Here is a 15535-nt window from a genome sequence, read left to right as displayed (position 1 = left end):
CTGCCCTGACGAGACCTCCCTCCTGCCCAAACCACCCATGACCAGTTTGAGCTAAACCCTTCACTTGTGCTTGCACAGATAGACCGTGCAGTGACCTATGGAATGATCCACGATCACCATTACCTCATTATAATACTAAAATCTCTGCCCAAGGAGGAGCCTCAGCCTCATTTACATAACATACTATATACGCACAGACATGTTTCGTTAAGGTGCATGTGTGACCTTATGCCCGCCTCTACATAAATGACAAGGTTTCCCTAAGTATTCATCCTAACCCTAAACAAGAGGAACCCATCTGATCTGTCTCTTGGGGAGTCACAGCTTTGGAACAGATTCCCCATGATCTTCTTATCGGCTACAAATAACGTTTACTTCATGTCACTACTCCACCTGATGTATCTGTGATTCGCCGAGGAATGAGTTCACGTAGGTTCAGCTACAGTATGGAATTGTCTACAATCTCTGGACATGACAGACTCCATTTTGAAGTTCCATTTTCCTTTCTAACAAATGAACTCCTGAACTGGGACAGAAGTTGCAAGTGTTTTACAAGCAGTTGCTCAAAAAATGTCAATAGACCAACTGATATTCAGACCAGATGAGAACAGCAAATTCAATTAGTACATACCAAGGCTATTTCATTTGATAATATCAATAAAATAATCACAAAGTAATCAGAAGCAGCTCAACTGGTCAGCACCAAATTAGCAGGGCTTTTTCCTCTTCTCTTCTTCATCTAAATCATGTAATTACCCTTCCTTCTTTCTCATAAAAACGCCTCACTTTCCCTGAATGAGCAGGACATTCTTCTGGTTACTCCAGGTCTGTGCTTTCCCCAAATTGCAATTCTGAAACCCCAAATAAAGATCTTTGTTCTTTTTGAGTTTCATCTCCTTGATGGTGAGAAACAAGAGAATTGAGAAGTAAATAATACACACAGTATCAGCATAAAAGACAGAAAAACCTTATGTGTGGGAGAAATTTTATGTTGGGGAAAATGAAGCAAAATATTTAAAAAGGTTTGTTGGAGTGGAAAATTGTAGGAAGTTCTTTTTCTTCTCTTCTTTATCTTGCAAAGATTTTCCCCCAAACATAAAATTTTAATTTATTAATAAATAAATGTCTAATTTTTAAGTGTGTTTTAAGTAAATAGAAACTAGCTTTGCTGACCTATACCTAAAATAATAAAGCTATTTCCCGTTAAGGAGAAAATCAGATTTTTTTAAGGTATACATTCTTTGTACTTGCAGTTCCCCTTAAAGCTGATCATATTGATCCACACTGTACTTTGCTCTAGTCGATACAGGGTACCTAGTGTTTCAGCCTATAGAGAAAGGAAAGGAAAGTGGCTTGAAACTTAATGACATGTAACAGCCTGAATTCCTAATGCAAACTTGGTCAATCTCTGATGCCCCAAAGACCATCTGTCTCCCTTTAATGTCTTGGATAACCATCTATATGTTTCAGATTTATCACTCTGGCCCTAATGCATTTGCCAAACCCATGAATATTTAAATATCTAAAAATGATCACATCAACAGAAAATGTGACAGATTTATAGCTGGGGTTTTTTCCTTTGGTTACCCGTGGCCATGCACTGGTGCTGGAGACTTTGGGGAATTCAAATTAATTTCACGTGGAGGGATGAGACCTCCCCCAAACCATAGAAGTTTCCTAATAACAACAGCTAGCACTTGTGGAGTGCTTATTATGTCCCGGCCCTAGGCTCTGCTCTGACATAGATTATTTCATTTCATCCTCACGACAGCTCTGTGAGGTATGTCACCCTGCAATATGGTGGTGACACATATATGTTCTTCATCCCAGTTTCTGGCACAGACCTCTCAAACCCTTGGAATTTCCTAAGCGATCAGAGAGCCATAGAGATGTCTTTTTTTACTCATAACAAGCACTTTTCAGTTACACCTGTTTATGTTAATGAGGTGGCTTTGAAAACCCCTATGGATGGGGGCTGATTGCCAGTGGAACTAATCCTATGACTGGAAGTCTGGAACTTTCAGTCTCACCTCTCAATCTTTGGGGAGGAGAGAGGGACTAGAGATTGACCTAAAATTAATGGCCAGTGATTTAATCAATCATGTCTATGCAATGAAGCCTCCATAAAACCCCACAAGGATGGAGTTTGGAGCACTTCCGGGTCGGTGAACACCAGGAGGTGCAGGGATGTTGCCTCAAAGAACATGGGATCTCCGCCCTTTCTCCAAATCCTGTCCTGTGCATCTTTTACAACATGCGGTTCCCGAGTTATATCTTTTTAAAATAAACCAGGAATCTAATAAGTAAAATGCTTCTGAGTTCTGTGAGCCACTCCAGGAAATAAATGGAACCTGAGGAGGGGTCATGGAGACACAGATCTGGTTGATTTCAATCCGGACCTTTGACTAGCATCGGAAGTGGGGAAGGGCCATCTTGTAGGACTGAGCCCTTAACCTGTGGGATCTGATGCTATCTCCAAATAGACAGCTGGTGTCCAAGGATTGCTTACTTAGCAGCATGGGAAAAACACCCAGTGGGACTTGTATAAGCCTCATTAAGCCCCATTTTATAGGGAAGGAAACTGAAGCTCACACAACTTAAATGGCTTGCTGAAGTCACAGAGCCAGGAGGTGGCACAGCCAGGACTCAGGTATCTTTCTTCCCAGCGCCAAACCTGGCCCTCCTGCAGCGGCAGCCGGGCTGAGGGGGCTTAGTGAAGCCAGGGCATCGCAGCTGCTCTGGGTCCTCCCTGCGTGGTTTCACGGGGGTAACAAGAAGAGTCTGAGCCACAAGACTGTGAACCTGAGGGCTTCTCCACATAGATTCCCATCAGGCCTCTCAGGGTCAAAGAGTCCACTTCCTGGGGTCTTACACATACACACACACGCACACACACACACACACACACACAAAAGCCCCTGTGCTTTTCTTCTCTTCTCTTATAATAGAATATTGCTATCATCCTTCAATGGGGTTGGGGTTTGGGTGTGCAAATAAAGACTAAGGGGCTTATTCCTAACTAGTATACAAATAACTGACTCCTAACCATCAAGTCCAATGGCAGAGTAACAGCATGAAACATATCCAGACAAACGAGTCTCAGCATCAAGGTCAGCCAAAGAAATCCAGCCCAGTAAGTCAGACTGGAGGTCTAAGATGGTCAGAGGTGGGCCTAGGAGAAGTGAAGAGAAAACACAATTAGGCAACATGCCCTATAGAACAAATGACCATCTAGGCACAGACGCTTTCTTAAATGTACAACATTACGCTAATACCTTTGTTAGTATTAAGGACTTTTCTAGTCTGAACTTAGTAAACTGCTAAAGCAGTAATATACGAACATTCTATGACAGGTGCAGTTTAGCTTTTTTTTCCAAGGTTGTAAGGATAAAAAGATTGGCTGTTCAAGAGCTAAAACTGAAAAACAGATCTTTTCAATTGTCTTCTTTTCAGGAACTGTCTGCTGGGTCTGAGGGAACTTTTTCATGAAACCACCGTGTTCTCTTAGAACAATACGTTAGAGCCAAAAGTTACCTTAAGAGGTAACTCTGCCAAAAGCCTTAGTTTCCAAATGAGGAAAGTTGGATACACTTTTCCAAATTCACTTAGCTAATAAGTGAGGAGCCTCTCAGACAGAATAAATTCAATGTGTTGGCAAATCCGCCTTTCCCTCAACTGCTTCCCTAAGAACTCCACTACAATGAGTCCATTGTTCCTTCAGGAAGTCACTAACAGGGTCATCTTGAAGGGACAACATTCCTCCTCCAAGAGACCTGCTGATTAAGCCCGTAGAGGTCAGACCATCACAACAAAGTGGCTCACACATCTTGCCTCATGTGACTCGGGCACCTCAGAATCTGGAACCTGATTAAACATCTGGGCGTCACACAGCCTGCCTGTGTGACCGCATTACCGACCCCAGGTCTACTCGGTACAGGACAGAGTCCCTGAGCTGGTCTTCAGCATACGCGGGAATACGCAAGGTAATAAATATTCAAGTCAAACGTTTTGGGTTACTCTCAGGAGCAAAGACAAAATGGAGGAAATCCCAAACTTGAAAATCTTTCACTCAAAGAAGTCCAGTCCATCAAGTCAAAGTGGAGGGTCTAAGATGGTCAAAGGGGGACCCATGAGAAATGAGAGAAAATATTAATATGCAGTATTCAGAATGAGAAAGAGAAAAGAACTACTTAGGTAGAGGACACTTTTTAAAGTTTTTTTTATTTGTTTGTTTCCACCCCTACAACTCTTCATCTTTATCTTCTCCCCAAACATGATATTCATTNAATATGCAGTATTCAGAATGAGAAAGAGAAAAGAACTACTTAGGTAGAGGACACTTTTTAAAGTTTTTTTTCATTTGTTTGTTTCCACCCCTATAACTCTTCATCTTTATCTTCTCCCCAAACATGATATTCATCACATAGGCTCCNTCCCCCCCCACCGCTCATGCTCTGTCTCACACACACAAAGCTTTCTTGCCAATTCAACATAGATTTCAATGTGTAGCTTATACCTAAGGGTATCTGAAATCAGGGAGTGCCATATTCAAAGTGAATAGGGAGAGCCGTTTCAAATGTTCTGTCTTGACACTTTATCAAGTACAAGACAACAGTGGGTTCTGGAGGATCTACTATGCATTTCTACCATTTTGCAAGTCACTAACCAATCTGGGTTTCAACTTATTCATTCAAAGAAGAAACAGCAATCTAGGGGCGCCTGGGTGGCTCAGTTGGTTAAGCATCTGATCTCATGGTTTATGAGTTCGAGCCCCACATCAGGTTCTGTGCTGACAGCTCAGAGCCTGGAGCCTGCTTTGGATTTTGTGTCCTCTCTCTCTGCCCCTCCCATGATCCCTCTCTCTCTCTCTCTCTCTCCTTCTCTCCCTCAAAAATAAATAAACATTTTTAAATTTTTTAATTAAAAAGAAAAAAGAAACAGTAATCCAGATTCAGTTCATTGGAATAGTGGATGGAAAGAGGTGTTAACTATCACTGACAGTGTCCACTGAAATTGTATGCACAGTGTATAAAGCTTTGCTCTTCAACATATTGAGAGATTAAAGAGCCAGTTAAATAATCAAGCTCTGAATTAAGTGCTTTTCACTTGCATTTCCCCCACGGTAATTACCATCATGCCTAAGTATCATAGACTCACGGACTTCCGAGTTGGAAGGTACCTGATGGGTCATCTTAGTACAACTGGCTCAGCAATTCTCTCTGTTCTTGTCTTCTCCTCACATTCGTAAACACCAGAATTTTTGATGGCACACTCAGAAGGCTCAAATGACTCACAACACCACCAAATAAATTAGCAACAATTTTGGTGGGGCTGCCCTTCAGCCTTGCACCTCAATTTGAGTTGAATTCATCTCTGTTTCATCCCGGCTTATCCCAGCTAACACCCAAGCTTTCCTCGGTGTCAGCTGGAAATACCACTTGCCCATGGAAAGCTGTCCCCTCTCATGGCCTTCTGCACAATGGGCTCAGTTCAAAGTCAGCCTGACAGATACTACTCAAGAGTATCTTTTTGACTCGAGCCATGAAATCCACTTATGTATTATCTAGACTGGGCGATAATCCTATGAAGGGTCTGGATACACCAGAGAGCTGTGATACAGTGGTTGAGAAATACCATTCCACTCTAATAAAAATATGAGATGAGAACAGAGAATCCTGAGTGGGTTATTAAGAAATCTGATTTCTAGGGGCACCTGGGTGGCTTAGTCGGTTAAGCGTCCGACTTTCGCTTAGATCATGATCTTGCGTTTCGTGGGTTCGAGCCCTGCGTCGGGCTCTGTGCTGACTGCCAGCTCAGAGCCTGGAGCCTGTTTCAGTCTGTGACTCCCCCTCTCTCTGACCCTCCCCTGCTCACACTGTCTCTCTCTCTCTCTCTCCTAGAAATAAATAAAAACATTAAAAAAAAAGTTTTAAATAAAAAAATAAGAAATCTGATTTCTAGAATCAAGTTCCTCCACTAATTAGCTCTGTGACTTTGGAGAGTCAGTCCTCATTTTCTCACTATCAGTAAAGTACTTGGAAGACAGGCAGTGGCAGAAACTTTTCTGCTCTAAAGTTTCATGGTTCTTAATCTAGTCCCACAGGGGGTTTCCTGAATGATGTACCCTCATACCCTGTAGATAGAAAGTTCTGTAAAGGAAAGCAATTTCATAAATATATCGGATACCTTTGTTTTTCTGCTACTTATGGAACACCTAGTTCTACCTTCAAACTTTGCTTAAGCCTCTGGTATAGAAAAGGCTATGCCATCTATAAAGATTGAGTATCAGCCATAATATCAGTTTCTTGACATTCAGAAACGTTGGTAAAAGGCCAAATAATACCTCTGTTGTTATAAATGCATCATCATATAATAATGATTTGTGTGCATATAAATTTCCCTTCCCTATATTTTTCATCCTTCTTACAGACATAATGTAACTTTTATCAAGCATAGAGAAAATATATCCTTAAATACATATCCATAGTGTCATAAAGTATTTTACAAATGATACTACCTAGTGTAGCAAATAAAGACAGAACAAATGAAGTAAACGGAGAAAAAAATAATAATTTTCGTGGGGGATAGGCTTAGGAATCCCCCGGGGTTAAACCAATGGGTTATCAAGGCATAGAGAAATAAAAAGCCATTGGATGCTCACACCCAAGTTTGGGTAAACATGACTGGCACCCCGAGAATAGGATGGTGCATTGGCACCCCAAGAAAGGATGGTGCAAAGGCACTCCGAGAATAGGGGGCAGCTGAACCCCAAAAATAGAGACGGAAGGGCAAAGGCCCAAAAATAGGAACGGGTGCAAAGGCTCCCAATACAAAGGTATATGAGATAAGCAAGATTAGGCATGCAGGACAAAGATGCCCCCCAATTTAGTACTATAGCAGAGTAACTGCTTTCACAGGAGAAAAGGGTCAGGTTAGGCCAAACAAGTAAATTGGACTATAGACTGCTGTGCTGCAGGCAAAGCAGCTCAGAGAGGAGATGGTTAACAAAAGAAAAGGTGTCTTGTTAATCCTGAGGTTATTTCCTCTATCTGTCTTCTCCCTTAGGCTAAGTTAAACAGACACAACGCCTCCTATCCGCTGCCAGCAACCATCTACCCATCTGCGCCAGGTTTTGTTTTATATTATCCCAAACCCCAAACACTGTATAGACTCAACACCCAACTTTTCCCCCTCACATCCCCAGGTTAATGTTCACAGCTTTTTTGTTTCTTTGTGCATACCCATCACATTTGTAAGCCTTCTGATCTTAATAAATATGGGGCAAGGACCCTTATTAGGGACTCTTTCTTGTCTTTTCCCTGACATTAGCCATCTCTCTCTCCTATTTTTTTTAAATCCTGCATCCTGCTCTCTTGCTAAAAGAGAACTTTAGACCTAGAGTCTATGACAAATTTTAACCACATTAAATGATTACATAGCAATTAGAAAAGAAAGTGATAATGAAACGCCCAGAGTTCGAGAGACCCCAAAAACAGACCACCAGAGACCAGAGTCAAAGCCAATCGGCAAGGGTCGTTTATTTGCAGGTTCGAACCTAGACCTCCGCGCACTCGTCGCCGGTGACGCTGAGAGGCCCCGAACAAAGTCTTTGCAGCCTTTTTATAGACAGGAGTAAACAAGTCGTGGGGAGGGACAGGGGATCTCTATGGTTACAGGTTTGTCATTGGTTGATATTTAAATGTGAACATATACCACATTTGATTGGTTCCCGCCATCAGGTTTTTGGCGGGATCCAATTACAACATTTAGGATACCTTTGAATTCAACCAATCACAGAGCGAGCCTAGGGTCTTGTTCGGCGACTAACAGGTTAACTTTAACATTAGGTAACAGGGTCCTATCTATAGTTTCTATCTCCAGGCCTCTCCCTCAGTAATGTGGAGGGTGGTCGCTGGACTTTCCTGATTGGGTGTTGCAAGGGTGGTTTCTCCTGCCTTGGGCAATGTGTAACTGCCTGATAGTTTCGGGAAAGCTGAAACTCAGCCTTAAGCAATGGTACAGAAGCGGAAGGAGCTAGTTAGGTTTTAGTTTCCCGTAGTGCAAGCACTTGTACAGAAGCAGAAAAGCTGGTTGAGTTTTTGGTTTAGTTTGTCTAGGCCCCTCACTCCAAGGAGCCGGCACCGATGCAAGTGCAAAAGGGTCTTTATTACAAGCTTGAGCAGGGGCTCACCCAGCCTGCTGGTGTCATGGCAGCAAGGTGAAGCCAAGAACAATAGTGAACAGAGTAAGGGGTGGGGGTGTTACAGTACATGTAGCATCATCACATAAGCACCAATTACAATTACAGCTTCGACCATTCAGTGTCTGTGAGGTGTTCATTACTTTTGGTGGGACCCAGTCATGACCTTTGAGAATGCTTGCTTAATTTTTGGCTCTTCAATAACAGTTTAAAGAACTCAAATTGTCTTTCATAACCAAAAGTACTCATTCTACTGAAAATGAATTCGCATTTTCTTATCAGTGAGGTAGATTTTCTTTTTTTCCACTCCGAACTACAAATTGTATGAGTTTTCAACTTCTTGTTTTTTTCCAAATTCTTTAAAAATAATCTTATTTATTTTCATTCAATATTAATGTTCGTCTTTGGACCAATGGCTTGGTTTCTTTCAATTTGACACCCAAGGCCATGCCGATGACCCACCAAATGGCTTCAGGGACCCTCAAAATTTCCAAAAGTTACAAGCAAATTCTGCATTAAAAATAATATCTGATCTAACATAAAACCGCCCAAGGAAACTTCACTTAGGGATTGACTCTTTGGGCTGCCAGAAAATGTATCAGAACTCCTCAAGACACTTCGATGACACTCATTAAATACCTCACAATAGAATTAGCCAGTGATGTGTTCACTGCCAACACGGGGCAAGAACCCCTGTCCAGCTATCAGTGGGTTATCTAAGGGTCTGCTCTAACCTGAGTTGGCATTCTCCAGGGATTCCTATATCAAGGCTTCAGATTTTCTTCATCTTCCCATGTGCTTCAGTTAAACTTTACCGGATAGTCAGCTTTGATTTTTGTAAAAGGCTGAAAATTGCCTCCCAAGAAGATATCCAAAGCCTAATCTCTAGAACCTTAACTGGTAAAAAATAAATAAAATAAAATTAAATTAAATTAAATTAAAATTTAAAACTTTGCAGATATGACTAAGTTAAGGATCTTCCGATGGAGAAACTATCCTTGATGACTTGAATGGGCTCTTGGCGCCATCATGAGTGTCCTGATAGAGAGAGGGAGTTTTGATACGAACAGAAGAGGTGGCCATGTGAGGATGGAAGCAGAGATTGGAGGGATGTGGCCACAAGCCAAGGAACACCAGCGGTCACCAGAAGCTGGAAGACGTCAGGAAGGATTCCCCCCTAGAGCCTCCAGAGAAAGTGTGGCCTTGCCCAGTAATATTGATTTTGAATTTCCAGCCTCCAGAATTGTGAAAACTGTTGTTTTAGGCCACCAAGTTTGCGGTAATGAATTACAATAGCCACAGGAACTTAATACCATTTCCAACTGGACTTTCCGTTGTTTTGCACTGACCGTGACCTCAGAAACAAACTTGGGTACGAAACGCCCCTACGAGATCTTCTATGGACGGTAACTATGCTTATTGTGCCAAGGGCTGCTCTCAAAATAGTTCTGCTTGAGAGAAACATCCATTTCTGCTGACATTAAGAAGCAATTCAGCTTGTTAAATATAGGAAAATGCAATTTTAGATTCTGGTTTCAGCAACTAGAGCTCCTTTATATGCAAATAAAATTAGCATTCCCACCCTAACTGGCCAAAATCAGTAAATAAATTAAATTCCATTTCTAATCTACTGCACAGTTATACTATTTATTTTTGTCCAGACCAAATCCCAAAAACAGGTCTTAGAGGGGAATTTTCAGGACAGATAAACATGTTCTCTAAAAGGTGATCAGTTTCAGACGATTTAGTAAAAACAAACCCTTTGGAAGTGGCTCTTTTCCCCCTTAACACTTCAAACCTTTACCCCTTTAAGATATATGTAATTTCTGGGGCGCCTGGGTGGCTTAGTCGGTTAAGCGTCCGACTTTCGCTTGGGTCATGATCTCGCGGTTCGTGGGTTCGAGCCCCGCGTCGGGCTCTGTGCTGACTGCCGGCTCAGAGCCTGGAGCCTGTTTCAGTCTGTGACTCCATCTCTCTCTGACCCTCCCCTGCTCACGCTGTCTCTCTCTCTCTCTCTCCTAGAAATAAATAAAACATTAAAAAAAAAAAGATATATGTAATTTCTGACAAATGTAGTGTCAAACACTTTTCACGGGATTATAATATTTGTCATCATGCTAAATTGAGACCACTGTGTGATATGGTTCATTCACATAAAATTCCCATTTTAGACATGTCGGCCATGCCCAATAGCTCTGATCGCTGCTGCTACCTCCAGGCCACACAACCAATGGTCTCAGCAGCTGGATGGCCTTCCTACTGTCCTGTTGTGCTGGGACCATCAATGCATGGGCCATAGCGTGATGGAGAGTTTCCCACTTGTCCAGACATGGGGCCGACGACATCTGGGCTCTAAAATGTCGACGTTCATGGAGAACTCCCATTGTTTACATGGCCAGCATCAGTCAACTCTAAAGTGACATTTCACAATAAACAAAGCATTCTTCCTCGGCATCAGCAAATGTAGTTTAAAAAGAGCCCATTTTGTTATGAAGTGTGAATAAAGATTTACTGCCGGGCTGGGTTAAGCCCTACAGGAATAAGGTCACGGGAGGCTACTGAGCTCCTGTGGTGAGCTGAATCAGCAACGAGCCCTTCCCGTGGCAGGTCCCCCTGCTCCCGCCTGAATGGTCTGCATCTGTGACTGGGAGGGGTCAGATTGGACACTGGGGACAAAGCCAGTCCTGGGTCAGCACTAATTCAGCACAGCCTGGAAGGAGAGTGTAAGATTTGGGGAAATCAAGGTTAATGTGAGCTGCATATTAGGGTACTCATCTAAGCCCAAAAATGTGGGTCTATGTTGCCAAGTTACCTTTCAACTTTTGGTACCTCAGGTCTTCTGCTATAAAATTTAAATATGAGTTGAGGGGCACCTGAGTGGCTCAGTCCATTAAGCTTCTGACTGTTGGGTGCAGCTCAGGTCATGATCTCATGGTTAGTGAGTTCAAGATCCACGGAGGGCTCTGAGCTGATGGCACATAGCCTGCTTGAGATTCTCTCTCTCCGTCTCTCTGCCCCTACCCTGACCACTCTCTCTGTCTCTCTCTTTCAAAATTAAATAAACTTAAAAAAGATATTTAAAGATGAGTTGAACTGTGAGTAGCCTATGTACGCCCAGTGTGGAACACAGAGGTTCCCATGCACCTCTATAATAAACTGACTGAAGCAGAATTTCTTAACGTATATTCCAGAGAAGACCTTTCCTGTGCATTGCCCCACGGAAAAAGAAAGCAGAGTTCCGTCAGCAGGAGAAACACTGCATATTGAGCTCCCTGCAAAGATAAAGTAACAATGCACATTAGCATATTCAAAATCCTGAGAAGTCTTGGTGGCAGATATTTGCCTACACAACATGCTTCTCCTCTCCTTCTATACCAACAGTGGCCCAATATTTGGAAAGGACGCCATGCAATCAAGCTAAAAGGTACATTTCCAGCCTCCTTTGCAGCTACGGATGGAAATTGGACACAGCTCTGGCCCAGGAAGTACATAGGGAGATCACTCATGAGAGGACTCAGATGATTAATATCACTTTCGCCCTTTGACCTTCCATTTGTTGCTTGCTGAAATGAAAATATGATGGCTGGTGCTTTGGGAGCCATCTTGAAGACATGAGGACAAAGGTCAACAGAAGAGAAAGCTATAAAAAAAAACTTGGATCCCTAAAGATACTATGAAACTTCACATCAGTCTAGACCAGCCACTTTCAAATTGGCATTGCATGAGAAAAACTAAACCCCTAATTTGGATTAAGCCTCTTTGCTCTTGGGTTGCTTAGCACACTGGTAGCCAAATGCAACACCCAGCTGATTCATCATTTGGAAACCAGCAAGCACATACTTTCGGAATGTGCATTGAGAAATGTTTCATGTGCACATTTATTGATCCTTAAACATCTTCATGGCACTCTTTGGTTTGCCTAGAGGGCTGCACTTTTGATAGCATTTGAAAAATCAGTCCATATCTTATAACTTCAGGTTTTAACTGAATAGAGCACACAAATCCTTTCGTAATTCCTCCAATGTTTACTTTCTCATAAAGTATGGCAATGCTGGCTGAAATCCCTCAGAACCCAAAGTTCAAGGGGGAACAGGATCTGTCATCTTATTAAGTTAATTATTAAAGGGTCACCTGGATGGCTCAGTCAGTTGAGTGTCCAACTTTGGCTCAGGTCATCGTCTCCTCTTGGTGAGCTCCAGCCCTGCTTTGAGCTCTGTGCTGACAGTTCAGAGACTGGATCCTGCCTTGGATTCTGTGTCTCCCTCGGTCTCTCTCTCTCTCTGCCCCTCCCCTGCTCATTCTCTCTCCTTCTCTCTCTCTCTCTCTCTCTCTCTCTCTCTCTATCTCTATCTCAAAAATAAACATTAAAATTTTTTAAACAAAAACAAATTGCTAAATATGTAATACAAAGGGGAACTCAGCATCTACTATTGTAGCACTTACAACAATTATGTGAAACCAGTAGCAGCAATTCTGTACTCCAAACAGTATAAATATGGAATACTAAGGACAAAGACAAGTTGCTGGCGTTGTAAATCCTCAAAGGAGGAGCACCTAGAGTTTATTATTCTGCCCTAGGATACAATTGGTTCAAGAGAAGAAAATCTAGTCTAGAATTTGAGCTCTCCTTTGGAGAAGTTTAGCCATTCAAATAAAATCATTGCCAGATCTTAACCAAAACCGGCAGTAAGTCTTGAAAACAAGATCCTAGTTTGTGAGTATGTAAAATATGGTAGAAGCTTTTAATAATTGTGGGGAGATGGGCTTAGCGATGAAGATGCGTACTCTTCAGTGTTCTTCCCTTCCAGCTCCTGTGCATGTTCACGTCCCGCGGTGATGCTGTGTGATAAGCCACACCCCCTCTTAGTGACTGCGCATGCTCATGTCCTGCGGGGATGCGTTGTGGTGGCCACACCCCAGGAACTGGGCGGAGACTCAAGGTGAAGACAGCTCGAGTGTCCATTCACAAATACAGGTTCACAGACAACAGACTGTAGGGGCAGGCCTCACCTCCGCGTTTTTGTGGCTGGGACTAGAGAAGTCCAGATGTGTGGGCGTGTGCTCGTGTGGGTGGAGTGTTGGGGGGTTCCTCGGGCAGCAGAATGCAAGCCCGGTTCCAGGACGCACAGGTGGACACTGTATCCGAGGGGAATAACCTCTGGTCAGTGGATGAGGAAGCAAGTGGTGTGGACCCGGCCCACAAAACTCACCCCCCTCCATCCTACTTCCCTTCCCCATGTACTAATGGAGAGAACTCTGAGGGACTATGAACAGGTCGACCACTAAGAAAAGAGGCCTAAGTCCTTCTGATACACGGAAGGTTGCCCACCAGCCAGAAACATACCACACTGTACTTGAAGTGAGAAAAATAAACTGAATAGAATTTGTTGTGCCTGAATCACGAGTCCCCAGTGACCTCAGAAGCCAACACCGAGACAAGAACAAAAGGGTCTTTATTACAAGCTCGAGCAGGGTCTCACCCGCCTACCGACACAGCAGCAGCAGCAGCAGGGGGGAGTCCCGAACAATAGCAGGGTTTTTAAGGGGAAGGGATGGGGGTGTTACAGTACACATGTTGTACACCAATCATATTTGTATAACACCCCGGGCAACAGCTTTGACCATTCAGTACCTGTGAGGTGTCTGTTACTTTTGGCGGAGCCCAATTATGGCCTTTTGAGACTCCTTTGAAAACGACCAATTATGAGGTGAGTTAGGCACGGGGGAGCAGCCCTTGTTTCAGCCCGCAGGAATGTTTTTTACCTCCTCTGATTGGCTAATTGGAGGAAGGTTTCGGCCTTGAACAATCTGCAGTTTTTTCCTGAGACTGCTGCTATGTGCAGCCTGAGGTTGCTTTTAATGGGGGTCTTAATTTTAAAATGGCGTTATTTAGGTTCTTCAAATTTATTTCTCACTCTTTCGAACTCCAGGTAATCTCTGGGATTCTTGCTCTTGTCCAATCCAGTACGCTTCTGTTCTGCACAGAGGCCTCCTCAGTCACAGCGGCAAGAGAAGAGAGCATGTGGAGAACGAGTCTCAACTGCAGCCCCAAAGTAACACTGATCACATCCCTCCCAACACACTGGCCAGAGCTAGTAGCATGGTCAAACCCAACTCCAAGGGGCTGGGAAATAGAGTGCTCCCATGGACTATTTGGAGAGTCTCACTGTTTCTACATCATGAATGTGGGAAAGGAGAGCTAAGAGTCAGGATGTGGGAAGGAGCATGGCAGGTTGGGGTGGGGGGGGGAAGGAACAAGAAGAAGAAGACTTGAGCGCTGAGGACCAGGGGACAGTGCATGGGAGAGAGCAGCTGAGATTGGTGGGGTCCCAGTGGAGCAGAGCTGTGGGAACAACTCTTCTATTCTTAGAGCCCTAAAACAAAGAAGGCGCCAGGTACATGATATAGATTTGTACTTTTAAAGAACCTTCCCCAGCCATGGCCAGTTAGGAGGCTGTTGTTTTGGGTGACTGGACTAGGGCGATGGCCCTGAGGATGGAGAGAACTTGGTGACAGAATGTGGGGAAGGAGGAGTGAGGTCACACCTGGGGTGGAGGGTCAAGAGGATGGACTCTGCAATCGACTGACCTTCACAGCACCAGAGTACCAGACCGGGGTGGGATGCCCGATGTCAAGTTCTGCATAGCAGAGTCACTTCCTAGTCCCAGAGGATGGTTTATGCAAACGGCACCTCCATGTTCTGGGGAAAGTAACCAACCAGTTGTGCAGAGAAGTGACTTCAGAGTAGCAGTTTCTCAGATGTCTGTGCCATCTGAGGCACACCAAGAGGAATTGGACCACACGTCCTTTGCAATGTACATAGAAAGAGCTGAGCTGTTCCCCCCACCCTCCACTCCACCCCAGAGCACTGTCTCTGCATCCTGCTCACCACACCACTTTGCGCTGAAACCGACTTAACCATCCCAGATCCCAAATCCCTTGCCAGAGCAAGACAGCAGATATAACTCCCTAGGAGCCCAAGACCGTAGTCCTTAAATTTCAGGGCACATCGTGGGAGCGTGCGTAGTCAGTCATGATTATGTCCCCGCCCTGAAAATTCTAATTCATTGGTCTGGGGTGTTGTCTGGACATGGGGATTTTTGAAGCTCCCTTTATTATGCTTCCAATGTGTGGCTGAGGAGAGCCCCTAAGCTAGGGGAAAGAAGTGGAGGGCATAGTCCATACCACTCTCCTTCCACTCAAAAAAGGCTTTTGGTTTGGAGAGTCTTGGGAGGTGGGGGAAGGAGGGTTGTTTACTTGTTTAAATCAGGATATAACTGACATATAACACTGCATAGGTTCAGGGGGGAATGTGTTGATTTAGTACATTTATAA

At 43.7% G+C, this 15535-nt stretch overlaps 1 long non-coding RNA gene across 1 annotated transcript; it reads left to right on the top strand.

Moving 5' to 3' along the window:
• Positions 1–3919: 3919 nt before the first annotated feature.
• Positions 3920–14319, top strand: LOC144243055 (uncharacterized). The gene is made up of 3 exons (XR_013338527.1): positions 3920–3983; positions 13009–13140; positions 14131–14319. It is a non-coding gene; the product is annotated as an uncharacterized LOC144243055 (long non-coding RNA).
• Positions 14320–15535: the final 1216 nt, after the last annotated feature.

The sequence above is a fragment of the Crocuta crocuta genome, unplaced genomic scaffold (assembly GCF_008692635.1).
Source record: "Crocuta crocuta isolate KB4526 unplaced genomic scaffold, BGI_CrCroc_1.0 scaffold26, whole genome shotgun sequence".
In the NCBI taxonomy this organism is placed as follows: domain Eukaryota; kingdom Metazoa; phylum Chordata; class Mammalia; order Carnivora; family Hyaenidae; genus Crocuta; species Crocuta crocuta.
Note: the sequence above shows the minus strand (reverse complement) of the source record. Positions and strands in the feature narration are given on the sequence as shown.